General features: G+C 47.4%; 1 long non-coding RNA gene across 1 annotated transcript; it reads left to right on the top strand.

Moving 5' to 3' along the window:
* The first annotated feature begins 13,506 nt into the window (after positions 1-13,506).
* Positions 13,507-15,636, top strand: LOC103627142 (uncharacterized). Its single transcript, XR_002262039.3, has 2 exons — positions 13,507-14,935; positions 15,234-15,636. It is a non-coding gene; the product is annotated as an uncharacterized lncRNA (long non-coding RNA).
* Positions 15,637-15,875: the final 239 nt, after the last annotated feature.

Here is a 15,875-nt window from a genome sequence, read left to right as displayed (position 1 = left end):
CCCGTCGTATGGCCCGGCTGAAGGCCTGCGGACCCGGTGGTTCGGGCGAGGGACTCCGATCCTCCCCGATGTCGTAGCGTCCCCCACGCCTGGGATGGTAGCCTCGGCGCACCCTCTCGTCGGGGTGGGCCCGACGATCGCGGTGATGGTGCTCATTGCCGAGGCGTCCCGGGGCCGCAGGCGCTGTGTTGTGCGTGCGCCCGGTGTAGACCGAGGCTTCCCGCATGAATTGGGAAGTCGCGGCATGATGTTCCGAGGGGTGCCCCTGCCTTCGGGAGGCGGAGCTTTCGGCCCGCCGGACCGTGGCGCCTTCCAGGAGATTCTTGAGCTCTCCCTAGATTCGCCGCCCCTCGGTGGTTGATGGCTCTGGCATCGCACGAAGAAGCATTGCTGCTGCTGCCAGGTTCTGGCCGACCCCACTGAATGCGGGTGGCGGCCTGACCCTGACATCATCGGCGATGCGGTGCTGGAAGCCCTGGGGTAGATGACGTATTTCTCCGGTCGGAGGTTGGCCCGCCCATGCCTGCCCGACGTCCCGGCGGATTGGCTCAAGCGCTCCTGCTCCCTCGTCGAGCCTAGCCTGCACCCCGCGGATTTGCTCGAGCTGTGGGTCGTGACCCCCCGCCGGAACGGGGACCACAACTAGCTCTCGTGGGATGTCAACGCGAGGCACCGACCTAGGGAGATCACCGTCCTCCGGCATGCCGAGATGGTTGCCTTCGGAGGGACCCCCTAGATCGACGTGGAAACATTCGCGGCTTGGGCCGCAGTCCTCGTCGCCGAGGCTGCGGCTACCGTCGGAACAGTCGAAAAGGCAGTAGTCGCATGCGGTCATAAAGTCCCGCATGGCACTGGGGTTGCCAAGTCCAGAGAAATCCTAGCAGAAGTCGGGCGCGTCGTCTTCCTCGGACCCAGAGGGCCCGCAGGTCGAGACGTCCGTCAGCCGGTCCTGGGGTGACCGCACACGATACCCCAGAGGGTTTGGACTCGCCTCTACGAGAGCGTCCGCCAAAGTGAGGTCGCTTGGCGGTTCGAGGCTGAATCTGAAAGGCGTGAGATGGGAATCGGTCGGTACCTCTTGGTCGACGGGCGGCGATGAAGTCACGTCGGGGACTGACCGCACCGTCGTCTCAGGTACAAGGGTGACGTCCAGCAATCCTTTCGCGAGCGCGCTGGCGTCGTCCGTTTGCCCGGAATCGGCGCGTTGCGGGGAGACGGTGTTCGTCCTCGTCTGAAATGCGAGGTCGATGCCCGACGCGCCCCCCGTTAGGGCGCTGGCGCCGTCGACTCGCTCGACAGCCGACGAGGCGCTGCCTCCTGCTTGGCCTTGGTTGCCCCGCCTCCTCCTCCGTCGGCGGGGGAGAGGACGGGGTGAGCTCGAATGTTATTCTTCCACCATGCGGGGAAGACGTCGTCGATTCCGCCGCCGGCGGGAGGGCTGTCGGTCGCCATTGTCGCTGTCGCACGGCGGTGGAAGGAGTATCATGTCGTAGCTGCCGTCGAGGGACACGAACTCAAGACTCCCGAAACAAAGCACCGTCCGGGTTGGAGAGGTTGTTGGAGACTGCCCATCTGGAGCTTGACGGGAAGCTGTTCGTCAACACGCAGCAGGCCCCTACCTGGCGCGCCAACTGTCGGCGTTTCGAGACCGGGGGGTCCCTAAGCCGACGAGTGAAATGTCGCCGCGTGCCCCAGCCCAGATGGGTCGGCGCGAGGCCGAGCGCGAAGGGGGGAAGTGAGGTGGCCGGAGATGGGCGAGAGAGAGGTAGAAATCCCGCGGCCTTCGTGTTCGTCCCGCGCCCAGGTCGGGTGCGCTTGCAGTAGGGGGTTACAAGCGTCCACACGGGAGAGGGAGCGAGCGGCCTTACGCGAGCGCCTGTCTCGTCCTCGTCCCCGTGCGACCAACCCTCTCTAAGAGGGCCCTGGTCCTTCCTTTTATAGGCGTAAGGAGAGGATCCAGGTGTACAATGGGGGTGTAGCAGAGTGCTACATGTCTAGCGGGGGAGAGCTAGCGCCCTAAGTACACGCCATCGTGGCGGCCGGAGAGATTTTGGCGCCCGGTTTGTGTGATGTCGTGGCCGTCGGAGGAGCGCTGGAGCCTAGCGGAGGGACAACTGTCGGGGCTGTCGAGTCTGTGCTGACATCCTCTTGCTTCCGTAAGGGGGCCGAGAGCCGCCATCGTCAGGGAGCATGCGGGGCGCCATCATTGCCCATCTGGCGGAGCGAGCCAGATGGGACGCCGGTCTTGTTCCCCGTAGCCTGAGTCAGCTTGGAGTAGGGTAATGATGGCGCCTCCCGTTGACGTGGCCGGCCCGCGCCCTAGGTTGGGCGATGCGAAGGCTCCTCCGAGGTCGAGGCCGAGTCCGTCTTCCGTGGCCGAGGTCGAGTCCGAGCCCCTAGGTCGGGCGAGGCGGAGGCCGTTGGCTGAGGCCAGGGCGGAGTTCGAGTCCTGGGGTCGGGCGAAGCGGAGTTCGTCGTCTTCTGGGGCTGAGCCCAAGTCCGAGCCCTGGGTCGGGCGGAGCGGAGTTCGTCGTCTTCTGGGGCTGAGCCCAAGTCCGAGCCCTGGGTCGGGCGGAACGAAGTTCGCCGTCTTCTGGGGCTTAGCCCGAGTCCGAGCCCTGCGTCGGGCGGAGCAGAGTTCGCCGTCTTCCGGGGCCTAGCCCGAGTCCGAGCCCTGGGTCGGGCGGAGCGGAGTTCGCCGTCTTCCGGGGCCTAGCCCGAGTCCGAGCCCTGGGTCGGGCGGAGCGGAGTTCGCCGTCTTCCTGGGCTTAGCCCGAGTCCGAGCCCTGGGTCGAGCGAAGCGTGATCGAGTCCCTCGAATGGACTGATCCCTGACTTAATCGCACCCATCAGGCCTTTGCAGCTTTATGCTGATGGGGGTTACCAGCTGAGAATTAGGAGCCTTGAGGGTACCCCTAATTATGGTCCCCGACAATAGTAGTCGTCGAACGCGCGTGACATACCAAGTACTGATGACTCTTGGCTGGGCTGTAAAACGAAGTGCACCCCGGGCTCATCAGCAAGGTAGTACCCCTGGCCGTTGCACCACCGGATGCGCTACTCCTCTACATACATCGTGTTCGAGGACACTCATACAACGTCAGCAACGACCATCGTCTCAGCGCACAAGAATTCATGGCCAATTAGTAGCGACTTACATGGCAGGTTGGGCTTCAGGTGGACGATGAGTTGAACGATGTGATGGCATCATCGTCGAATGCAGTGCCCAGAACAACCAGAGAGTCGCCGACGTTGGCGACGACCATGAGGTCCCCCTGCTTGACGATGGACAGTGCGGAGCAACCGCTCTACACCACGTCCAAGCGGCGGCTGCGCCGGAACTTGTCGTACATAGCGGCACATGCGGCCATGTAGGACTGTTTCTAGAGGTCGAACTGACAGTCGCCAAGTTTCTTCTTGTCGTCGATGAGCGACCCCAACGCGAGTGCCTCCTGCTAATGGTGTTTGTTCGGGGTTTTCAAGTAAGAAACATGGATTCATGTTTGGCGTTGGTTTATAAAAATGACTCACAAGTCATATCCATGGAAAAAATTATTACGAAGAATAAATGTCACGCATGCAAAAAAAGGAATTTAAGTTGAAAACATTATTCAAACAAAAGAAATTGCATGCAAGGCTCTTCTTTAAATACTACTCCCTCAATCCAAAAATATAATTCAAGAATCTCGGTGATACTCATCTACTACTAAGTATTGTGCAAGGGTAGCAGGTGGGCTTGGGGAGAGATGTAGTAGATGTGTTTTCTGTTATAGATGTAGACATAAATACACATGTGGTGTAGTGGTAGCTACTGCTAGCATTTGCTTGAGAGGTCGTGGCTCGTGGGTTCGAATCTCTTTGAGGCCATGTATATTTTTTTTTAATTTTAGCTAGACGTCGGCTGTACGGGGGAATGAGAATGGCCGAATGGGAATGGGCTTCGCGGGGAGGTGGAATGAAAATGATAGATATAGAATGATGACAGAACATGAGAATGGACTGTGCGCAGGGAGGAGGGAATCGGAAAGGCAGACTACTATTAGAGCATTAATAAGTAATAGAGATAATAACAACATAATAGTTTTACTTTTCACCGGCACTCAAGGTCCAAGATGATTGTTGTAACTCGGTTATTTAAAATCCAGCTACATTTAAATGGTGTCTTCTTCCTCTATCTAATTGTCTGAACGGTGTCTAAAATTTGAGATTGTTTGAATGGTTGTTTGTGTATTGTATTGTATGGCCTTCATAGAGCAAACTGTCATATTCGACTCAAGGCTGGCCACCTACGAAGTTAGCTTGGACCTCGAGCACAACCTCCTACACCAGGTTAGGACTCGGCTTTCGTTCTAGATCCACCATCTTCCTGCTTATATACCTTATCTTTAGTCTCTATTTTCTTTATTATTATTTGTTGCTCCGGGTTGTAGATATTTGTGAGTTGTTCATTCATGTAAGCTATTATGTACCTCTATTTTTACGATCTAGCTTGTCTCCAAAGCTATTAAATGTCTCTTCCTGACAAGCATGTGAAACAATTTATTAGAATTAGTTGGACATTTTAATCTGCAAAAAAAAATAGTAACCCTAGTCACTCAAAGCTTGGATTTTTGCTAGTCACTTTAGATAGCATATGTCTAAGAATCTCTGAAGTTAATGTTGCCCACTTTACATGTTCTTTCGTTCATATTGTATTCATGTGTCTCAACTAGATACTAAGTTTAAGTTTGAATTTTTGCTGCTCACTTTAGATAGCAAATGTTTAAGAATCTCATAAGTTAATGCCGCTCACTTTACATGTTCATTCGCTCATGTTGTGCTCATGCTTCTCAACTAGATAATATCTTTAAGTTTAGATTTCTGCTGCTCACTTTAGATAGCATATATTTAAGAATCTCATAAGTTTATGCTGCTCATTTTACTTATTCTTTCGCTCATATTGTTCATGCTTCTCAACTAGATAATGGTTATTGTTACCAGTAAGTTTGTGTTCTTTACTACTACTAGTAGCTGTTGACTACTAACAGCTAACAACTACAACTGCTAGTAAGTTTGCTCTGAACTTGTAAATGGTTATTGCTAACATATACAACTGATTGCTATGAACATGTAAATGGTTATTGCTAAAGAAGATCATAAGTTTTTTGATGTTGGGCGAAGTATCCCAAAATATACCACTCTTTCTTTGATTGATGTGTGTTTGCTACAGTTCTATCCCTGTCCCTATCATTGTTGTTTATAAATACTATATGTTACAGTTGTAAATAAATGTTCACTACAGGAAAACAGTTAATTCCCGTCGGCCAGGAACCGACGGGAATAAGTAATTCCCGTCGGTTTAGGGCTTATTCCCGTCGGTTGTCAGCCGCCAGGCGTCCCTTGTCGGGGATAAGGTTATCCCCGTCGGCCGCCGACGGGAATAATTAATCCCCGTCGGCCAATAACGAGCCGACGGGAATTACGGCTAATTCCCGTCGGCCACCACAATCGACGGGAGTTATTAATTAATCCCCGTCGGCCAGGTCAGCCGACGGGAATTAACTATTAAGTCCCGTCGGCCAGGTCAGCCGACGGGAATTAACTATTAACTCTCGTCGGCCAGTTAACTGGGCCGACGGGAGTTAATAGTTAATTCCCGTCGGCTATGGTCAAACCGACAGGAATTAACTGGGCCGACGGGAGTTAACCTATAATTCTGCAACAACAACACCAAATTAGATATTTCTCCATAATTGCACACATAACATACACAAAACATATATATCACAAACATGTGGCAAAACATATCACATGAACATATAAATCACAAACGCATTGACATCACACATCACAAACGCATTGATATAATTCACACATCACAAATATTTCAGATACGAGAGTGTTTACACAAACATAACGTCCACGAGTTAAAATACATAATGAGCACGAGTTCAAGTGTTTAGAGATAACCACCACTTGGGTGGTTAGAGCTTTGACCGCTGCCGCCACCACCACCAGGAGGAGGGAACGCGAAGAGCGAGTCAACAAATCCAGTCCCTGCTACGGGATCAGAACCACTACAACCCGCTTCGGGCGTAACCTATGCAAGTTAGCAAATATCAACACATTAAATGCAAATATCAAAAAGTATACAAGTGTATAAATTAATCGACAATTATCAAATGTACCCTATCTCCAGGTGCAGGTATATGTGTCGGAGGGGTGTTGAACTGTGGTGGCGGAGCTGGTGTGTTTGCAAACTGGCTCCATTGTGGTGGCGGTGGAAAATTTGTTGCCATGCCCTGTTGCTGCATTAACTGTTAAACATATGTGTTAATATTGAAGATGTTGTATTGAAATATAATAATTTAGAGTTCGGATTATGTATACTCACTTGATACATCGCTTGGTTATGTGCATTGCATGCCTCCATAGATTCTCGTTGTTGTCTCATCTCCTCACGCATCCTCATAATCTCCAACTCCTGCTCGTTCGGTCGACGAGAGCATGAGCTACGGGAAGACGAACTCGTCCTCTGAGATCTCACCGACGACGAGTCAATGAATCCATCGAAGAGTGCGTATCTATAAGTGAATCAAAAAATGTGATTACTGCATAATCAATTTAGTGTAAACCATATAATTTCATAAGTTAGAGCTTACCGTCCATGCGCTTTGCCACCACCACTTGCGTACACCACTGAGGGATCCACCGGTTCATGGCGCCAGTCGAAGTCAGGGCCATGGCGACAAACCATCTCCTCCCCATATGCCGCCTATACATCATTCACAACCTTACAAATGCAGGAATTTCTATACTTTGAACGTTTGTACTTTTTGGCCAAAACTCACCAGCCGATCCGTGGCTGTCTGGCTGCAGAGCTGGTCAGGGTTGTTCGGGTCTGGTCCTTTGTGGCCCTCCTGGTAGACCTCAATGTCACTAGGCTTTTGGCCACTCGTAGCTTCCTGTATAAACAAAAAACATTCATAAGCAATCGTATTATTTGCTGATCGACATAGATAGATCAAACTTACCATTCTTTTAGCTTTTCGTAGCATGTCATCACCGCCAAACTTGTGGTTAGGATTGATTCCTCGACATTGTCTGTGATGCGCTGACGCTTTCTGGAAGCCTTCGGAAGCCCAATATCGACATCAAGCATAGTACGCATCAGGCACGGGCGCCATCCATGGAACCATCACCTGCACACACAATGTTACATATTATATCAATCACAACAATCAATATAAAGGGTAAAACAAATTGAATACTAACCTCACGATATTGATCCTCAGTCAAATATATCTTTGAGGACACTTCCTTTTTATTCAAGGGGCCTGCTTCTTCCGGATGCTTTTGAAAATACAGGTTTGTAGCCTGAATTCTCGCATAGTATATGGCATCCTTCACCAGATTCTTTGCATTGTTTTGGAAGACACGCTCAGCGTGCCCCATGTAATCCTCTCCGTGAGGCAACCGATATCGAAGCTATAACATAAAGAATACAAATACAATGGTATAAGTCATAGATTTACAATATTAAGAAACATAACAAAAATAATAAAGAATTCATACCCAAAAGTCATTACGCACAAGTCCCTGTCTGTCGGTGTGGTTTTGTTCCTTTTTAAACTTGTACTCGTCCCAGGTACTGACGAGCACCTCATCCTCGGTATCACTGTTTGACACCTTCACTATACCAGGGTAGTGAAGGCGGCAAAGAGAACCCAACGTAAGGTTAACCTGAGTGTGGTGTCCCTTACCGTCAAAGGACAGGTCCTCCCAATTCCTGCATTACACAAAAACATTAACAATACACATAATAGTTATATGAGATAAGTTAATATATTACACTCACCGATCTCCATGTGGCATGATTAAAGTCCTATCAGCCTCTCGCTCTATCGCGTGATGAGGCTTTACTGAGTGGCTTTTTCTTGAGCGACGTGTGCGTGTCACTGAAGAGCCTCCCGAGCCATCATCCATCGGGTTGTCAGCCGGTTTGCCCTGTTGGCCCCACTGGTCCCACGCCTGTTTCTGCTCTCTCTGGTGGTCCCACTGGTCCCATGGCTGGTGATGTTGTGCGGCCTGGTCCCATGTCACGTGCTCCACCTCCTCATTGTGCTCCACCTCATGTTTATGTCTCTCGCTGTTGGCCTACCGAGACACCTCATGTTTTGTTCATCAAACTCGCTGTCAAATATTATTGTATGACATGAGATATTTGATAACATAAACTAATTCACATATGAACACTTTAAGAAAATAAGTCTTACACAAAGTATTTCTCCACCTCAGGCATATTCGTGAACATGTACAGTAAAGCAGACTTCTGTTCTTCCATACTGAGGTGATATGCCTTGGGTGGACCAACGGCTTTAACGTTTGTCTGAAAAATCGAAAGATCACTACACGGAGGCATCTCTCGTTCATCATCATGGTACCTTTTCTTTCGAGCAAATACATTATGTTCTTCTGCAAAGTAACAACTTGTGAAGTGTGCTACCTCCTTTAGTTTAAATTGTTCCGCAATACATCCTTCAACTCTTGCCTTATTGCCCACCATTGCTCTAAGCTTCTTTAATGCTCTTTCTATATGAAACATCCACCTATACTGAACAGGACCATCGACCTTAGCCTCATATGGAAGATGTATAAAGAGATGCTGCATAGGATTGAAGAAACCCGGTGGAAATATTTTTTCTAATTTGCACAAAAGCATCGGTGCCTCTTTATCCAGCTGTTCCATCACATCTCTTCTGATTTCTTTAGCACACAACTGTCTGTAGAAATAGCTAACTCCAGCTAACGTTTTCCACACAGCTTCGGAAATGTACCCACGAAACATTACAGGCATGAGCCTCTCCATAATTATGTGGAAGTCAAGGCTCTTCAGTCGATTCATCTTCATTGTCTTCAAGTTCACAGATCTTCTAAAACCAGCGGCATAACCATCGGGGAATTTAATATCCTTCATCCACTTCATCACTTCTTTCTGTTGCTTAGACTTCAGACAATAGTCAGCTTTTGGTTTGCCTCTGTTTTCTCTAAGCACTTGGGTTGGACGATCACATATCACTGCTAAGTTCATGCGTGCCTTGTCATTGTCTTTCGCTTTATCAGGGAAATCCATGCATGTATTTATGAGGGCTTGGCAAAAGTTACTCTCTTGATGCATGACATCGATGTTGTGCATCAAATCAATGACTTAGCATAAGGAAGCTCCCACAAGCCACATATGTGAGTCCAGTTATGCTCCTCACCAAAACCTTGATACCTTTTCCCACTCTCGTCTAGGACAAGTTTCATATGCTCTTCTGTAATTTCTATCCCACTACGTCGCTTGGGCGGTCCCTTCGTGACAATGGTGCCCTTCCTAAATTCCTTTCTCTGCCTTCTGAAGGGGTGATTGAAGGGTAGAAAACATCTATGGCAATCAAAGTAACATATCTTGCCACCAGCACTAAGACGAAAACAATCTGTATCTTTAGCACAATAAGGACACGTCAATCTACCATGCACGCTCCATCCAGAGAAAATACCATACGCCATAAAATCATGAACCGAGAACAGATATGCAACACAAAGATTGAATTTCTGCTTCTTGAAGCAGTCATAGGCTTCCACACCTTGCCATAGCTTCTTTAACTCTTCAATCAGTGGTTGAAGCATCACATTGAGGCGTACGCAGGATGCTCAGGCCCAGGTATAACAAGACATAGGAACATAAACTCATATTTCATGCAAAGAGCAGGTGGAAGATTGTACGGTATGGCAATGACAGGCCAACATGAATACGACGCAGCGGTCATATTGAACGGCGTGAAACCATCAGTTGCCATGCCGATACGAACGTTTCTTGCATCGCTGACAAAATCTGGATCAAATTTGTCAAGAGCCTTCCATGCATCACCATCTGATGGGTGCACCATTAACCCATCTTGTCTGTCCGTACAATCTTTATGCCACCTCATGTGCATAGCGGTCTTCCTCGAGAGAAACAAATGTTTCACTCTAGGAGTGAGAGGCATGTACCGAAGCTGTTTATGTGCAACCTTTGTCACCACCTTCTCCCCATCTTCATTTACAAGCTCCACGTACCTCGACTTCCCACATTTTAAGCATTTCTGTTCTCTACCATGTTCCTTCCAAAAAAGCATACAGTTGCCTTGGCAAACATCAATCTTCTCATACTCCATATCAAGACCTTCAAACAATTTCTTGGACTAGTACATGTCTTTGGGCATCTTGTGACCCGTAGGAAGAACCTCGCTAATCAAATCGACAAGCTCCTTGTAACAAGTAATTGAGAATGCAAACTTGGACTTGATTGACATCAGTCGGGTCACGAATTCGAGTACGGTCACGTCAGTGTGCCCGTGAAGAGGCTCTTCTGATGCTTTGAGTAGGTTGAAGAACTTCTGAACCTCCGGTGTAGGTGAATCATGATGATCTGGTGCCAGTTCAGGTTGCAGATCATCAAGCATCTGGTCCATCCTATCAACATCATCTTCACCATCATCAACTTCTACTTCTGTTGCTCGTTCAACATCTTCACCGTGGAGATACCAGACCTTATAGCCTGGCACGAAACCATGTGAGCACAGGTGTAGTGTGACCTGCTTCTTAGTGTGGCTCGTCATATTTCTACATTTATTGCATGGACACCTAATATTATCTATTTGTGACAAAGCAGCTGCATGGTCCAGAAATATCTGCGTCTTGGCAAACCATTCACTTGTGTGACACCCACCCTTCTTAAAACCTTCATACATCCAATCACATCTATCACCCATTATTGCGGCTGTGTGTAGAGTAAAGAGTGCGTGTGAGACAATCACGTTTCTACACGTCACACATACATCTATAGGTAAGTAGTAAAACTATAGATATACATAAATAAATATATATATATACATAAATAACATTAAATTTATCAATATCGAAACCTTCATACAACCTAATATTATAAGTTAAATCTAATTATTAAATAACATCAAATTCAACAATTCAATAGCATAAGTTAAATCTATTATAATAATAGAATTAATACTTACCTAACATCAAGCCACACATGTGATATTAAACTAACTCTAATCACACTCTAATCACATGTGATATTAAACTAACTCTAATCACATGAAAGTTAACTCCCGTCGGCCATAAAAACCGACGAAAATAAACATGTATACACAAATTTAACAATCGCACTCGCATTTACATTCAATAATGCATAAAGTCATATGAAAACTAAGAACACTATAAATTAACAATTTTAAACTAACTCTAATCACATGAAAGTTAACTCCCGTCGGCCACAAAAAACTAACGAAAATAATCACATATTTATTTACATATAGATAAGATTATACCTCAGTGGCTGACCGGCGCGTCGGGGCATGAGCGGACGGTGGACGACGGCGGGCTGGGGACGGCGACGCTCGGGGTACGAGGAGCTCGGGAGCTTGGGGTGGCACTTGGGCGGGGGCGGCGACGCTCCGGGGCGGGCCGAGGGCGGCGGCGGCGCTCGAGCAGGGCGGCCTCGGCGCTCGGGCGGGGCGGCCTCGGGCAGGGCGGCCTCGGGGGCAGGGCGACGCTGGGGGGCAGGGGCAGGGCGGCACTCCGGCGGCAGCGGCTGCAGCGGCGCTCGGCCTGGGCACCGCTCGGGCAGGGAGGTGGCTCGGGCGGGGCGACTCGGGCAGGGGCGGCCTCGACGGCGGCCTCGGGCAGGGCGGCGCTCGGGGCGGAGCTTTGACCGTTTGAGTGAACAGAGAAGAATGAGCCCGCGCGTCCGCGGCCTGGCTCTAAAAAGATTGATCCCCGTCGACTAGAATACGGGGCCGACGAGAATTAACTAATTCCCGTCGGCCAGAACACAGGGCCGACGGGGATTAGTTAATCCCCGTGGGCTTGGGACATGGCCGACGGGAATAAATATAATGTCCGTCGGCTATTTGGTGGTCGACGGTAATTAGTCTATTCCCGTCGGCTTTCGCTCTGGCCGACGGGAATTACCCTGGCCGACGGGAGTAGAATTTCTGTAGTGGTTATAGATACTCTATGTCGCAGCAAGATATGTCCCCTAAATCCTTTGGATACCACATGTCACTTGCAAATTTTCATATGTTCACTATTTCTTTTTTATTACATGCAGAGTACTCAGTGGATGCAATACATGGTTTTTCTTGCGAAGTGTGTATCTTGTAGCAATTGGAAACTATGTCTATTTTGCAAACTATGTGTATCTTGCACCAATTTGAAACTATGTCTATCTTGCAAACTATGTATATCTTGCAGCAATTGGATGCAATAGCATGTGCCACATGCAAACTACGTGTACCTTGCAAACTATGTGTATCTTGAAGACTAGATACATGGTTTGAAAATAAAGCAGCAATTAGAAACTATGTTTATCCTGTAAACCAAATACATGCTTTATGAGACCATTTTATCTATTGTTGTATTCCAAGCATTTATGTTTTGTATGATTTAGCCAAAGTTCTAAAGATTTTGTGCACAGTAACCATGGTGACTATTTTTTACAATTCTTGCATATCAAACTAGACCGTTGGAGTTTGCATGGGATGAGACATTCCCACCTGTTTCCAAACAGCCATAGGGTAATTTCTCCTACACGGCTTGTACCCACCAAAAATGAATGTATGGTAATTTTTTGTGCCGAAGTTTTCTCCCACTAGTAAAATAACCACTGACTGCCAAACTAGCCCTAAGTGTCACGAAAGCTCCCCCGATTGGGTGGAGCAGCCGCATCGGTGCACCACCCTGTGCATAGACTGCGACGTCCTCGTTGCATTCCGAAGAAAGGCCTAGGGCGATTAGATTAATACCATTTGTGGACTATGGAAGGTGTAACAACTCCCGATAGAACATTGCAATGATGGATGTGGATATCTGTATTCAGATTCATTTTTACTATTCTTTTCCATCTGGTTCTATATCTATATTAAAAAAATATGAAATATCTAATATTAACTATATCATGTTGTCTCTTCGGTGAAACGTGTAAATTAGGGAACAGTAAATTAGGGAACACGACAATATATATGACATTGTTTGCAAGGAAAGTTTAAAATAAGGAATGAGATAGGAGAGCTGCTAGAGACAACCTCAGTAGAGAACATAGCAGCATCTAAAACTTACATTTATGACAAATTAACAATGTAAATAAATAATATTTTGTTTAATATAACTCATTTAAACTATTTAAAAGTTAGACATTTATATGGATAATATGGCTAATCATAAATATTTAATTTAATTTTTGATAATTTTAAAACCTACATTTATGACAATTTAATACTATTATAAACTTATATGTAAGATAATTTTAATATTATAAGTAGTGATATATAAAGGCTAATAATTAAATATCCTATATATACTACTAATTAAGAATGGACCGTGGGCGCCTGGCGCGGCCATGCCCCCGCCCATCTCACTGGCACGCTGGCCCCACAAAGACACCCGCCTCCACCCGCAGATGCGTGAGCGTGAGTCAATCGGCCACCAACACCTCACCTCGCCTCGCCTCCCCTGCCCACGGTCCGCCCGCCCCGCCCCTGCCTCTGTATCCATCCACGTCTGCTTCCATGCCCTCGCCCCGGCGCCCCTCCTCCTTCCCGGTCCCGCACGCGATGCCCCACCGTGACAGCCGCCGCCCCATCCACGGCCTCGCCCTCCTTCCTCCACCGTCCCGCTCGCACGAATCTCGTTCGCAGCGACGCTATCGCGGGCCTGTGGTGCAAGGAGACCGCCACGCTCACTGTCGGGGCTTCCGCGCTCTCCTCCTGGCATGGTGGTGGTACTCGTCTAATGGGGCTTGCACCATCAGGGCCTCCGCGCTCTCCTCCCGGTGATGCCATATGCCGTCGTTAAGGGCAAGTTTTCTGTATTCCAGTTGCTCCGACTGAGAAGAAAGAGTAGATGTATATCATTTATGTATGCTGGGAAAATACATTGTTCTGGTCGCCGTGAAATTTCCGCAGTGGAGAGTGTGTGTATGCGTCATGGTGATGAGGTAGAGTTGGATGGCATATGTGCATTTCTGTTCTTAGTTGAGACGAGTTACTTGCATGCGGTGGGTGTTTGACGGAATGCTTCACTAGCATCCTGTAGAAACGCGCACATGCGTGTACCTAGACATCACCTTATGGGATTTCTTTGTTATCTTGCTCACGTGGTAGATGGGATTTGCTCCTCTAAGTGACCATAACACAAGAGATCTCGATGCCCAAATCATTTCCTGGTCCTTTGCTTTCTATTTGCGGTTCTTACAGGAAACATAATCCTGCTTATATATCAATTCGTTCCAACTAGACATGTTAGTTTGTTGGGGCTAATTAATTGGTTCCCGGTGCAAATTCGGTGGGTTAGATGAGTCAACAACATGTTTGCTTCATGGGGTGGATTGGGCTGTATTGGATGGGTCACATGGGTTGAGTTTACTTCATCTGGCCACCATTGATAAACATACATGCCACTAAGTTCAGGAAAGGCTTAGGTGCCCATAGATGATACAAGCACATTGTTGCAGGGTGCTCACGAAACCGCCTTTGAGAAGTGTCGGGATCCTGGAACATCTAAGATTTCTACATGAACCTTTATGCAAGTAATTTAATTTTACTCCTTTTCATGGCTGAAATGATTTCTGCCTGGACACTATACGCTATGCCAGGATTGTTGTTTGCATAGTCACACTTTGATTTTATTGTTTGTTTATACAGCACGGCTGGAAATAACTGTCTTTTTTTCGGGGTGGCACTCACATATGTTTCCTTTTCCTCAGCTCAGCCACAACAAGGCATTGCAAAGAGCCATCACATAGCTACACTTCTTTGGTGTAATTATTGGTACAATAGCTTTTTTGCTGCTGTAGTTGGTACACTTCTTTGGTGGCATCACAGACAAAACCAGCATATCTTTTTTGGTGTTAATGGTAATAATCTTTTTTACTCTATTGTTGTGTGGTCATGATAACAACCACCTAGATCTAGACGTGTTGCATTAGTTAGCTTAGTTGCATGAGCCGCTAACATTTTAAGATCTTAGAGCTTTTGCTTTCTGGTCAGTCCCACAGTAAAATTGTCTGAATGGAAAATTAAAACATCAAATCCTTTAGCAGCTAGGCCTTTCATTTTTCAACTAATAGGAACTCTGAATGTATATTGACATCCATTCATCCCCTTGGGTCCATTTGATATATCCTCTAACTGGTTCGTGGATTTGTTGTTCAGGGCATATCTGGTACATTGGACAGAGAAGACAATTCATGTTCAAGCGAGTGTTGAGTCTGCCTGGACGCCTAGGAAACAAGGAATCACTGTTTCCCATGGCGAGCTGGAGATACCTGGACGACTAGACATGCGTAGACAACGCCTTTGAAACACTATACAACTGTTTTCTATCTTCGCTCTCACTAATAAGGAATTAAACTTCTCCACATATGGTTCGAATGAGCCATACCTTGTAGATTCCACTGCTGGGATCCTGGGATACCCATGAACCCTTGAGTATGCAGAAACTCCAGTAGGCCTTATTACCTTAATTGTGTCTAAATAAAATAGGTAGCGAGCTTTTATGTTTGACAAGTGTAGGTACCATCCTTGAGACAATAGAAACCTCACCTTTGCTGAAGTATCCATAAGGTACATATTTGGTTCTCAATTGTTGATTAAACTGCATTGTTTTTCCTTCCTTAACTCCTGAAACATCATCCACCTTCGCACCTCCTTTGCCTCCTCCAATCTTCCATGTGACGCATAGATATTAGCAAGCTGGACATAGTTCCCGGTATTACCTGGCTCAATCACAAAAAAGCTTCTTGGCAACCTCCTTACCCATCTCAAGTTCCCTGCAGTTCATGCAAGCCCAAAGGA

The sequence above is a fragment of the Zea mays genome, chromosome 5, assembly GCF_902167145.1.
Source record: "Zea mays cultivar B73 chromosome 5, Zm-B73-REFERENCE-NAM-5.0, whole genome shotgun sequence".
Classification (NCBI taxonomy): domain Eukaryota; kingdom Viridiplantae; phylum Streptophyta; class Magnoliopsida; order Poales; family Poaceae; genus Zea; species Zea mays.
Note: the sequence above shows the minus strand (reverse complement) of the source record. Positions and strands in the feature narration are given on the sequence as shown.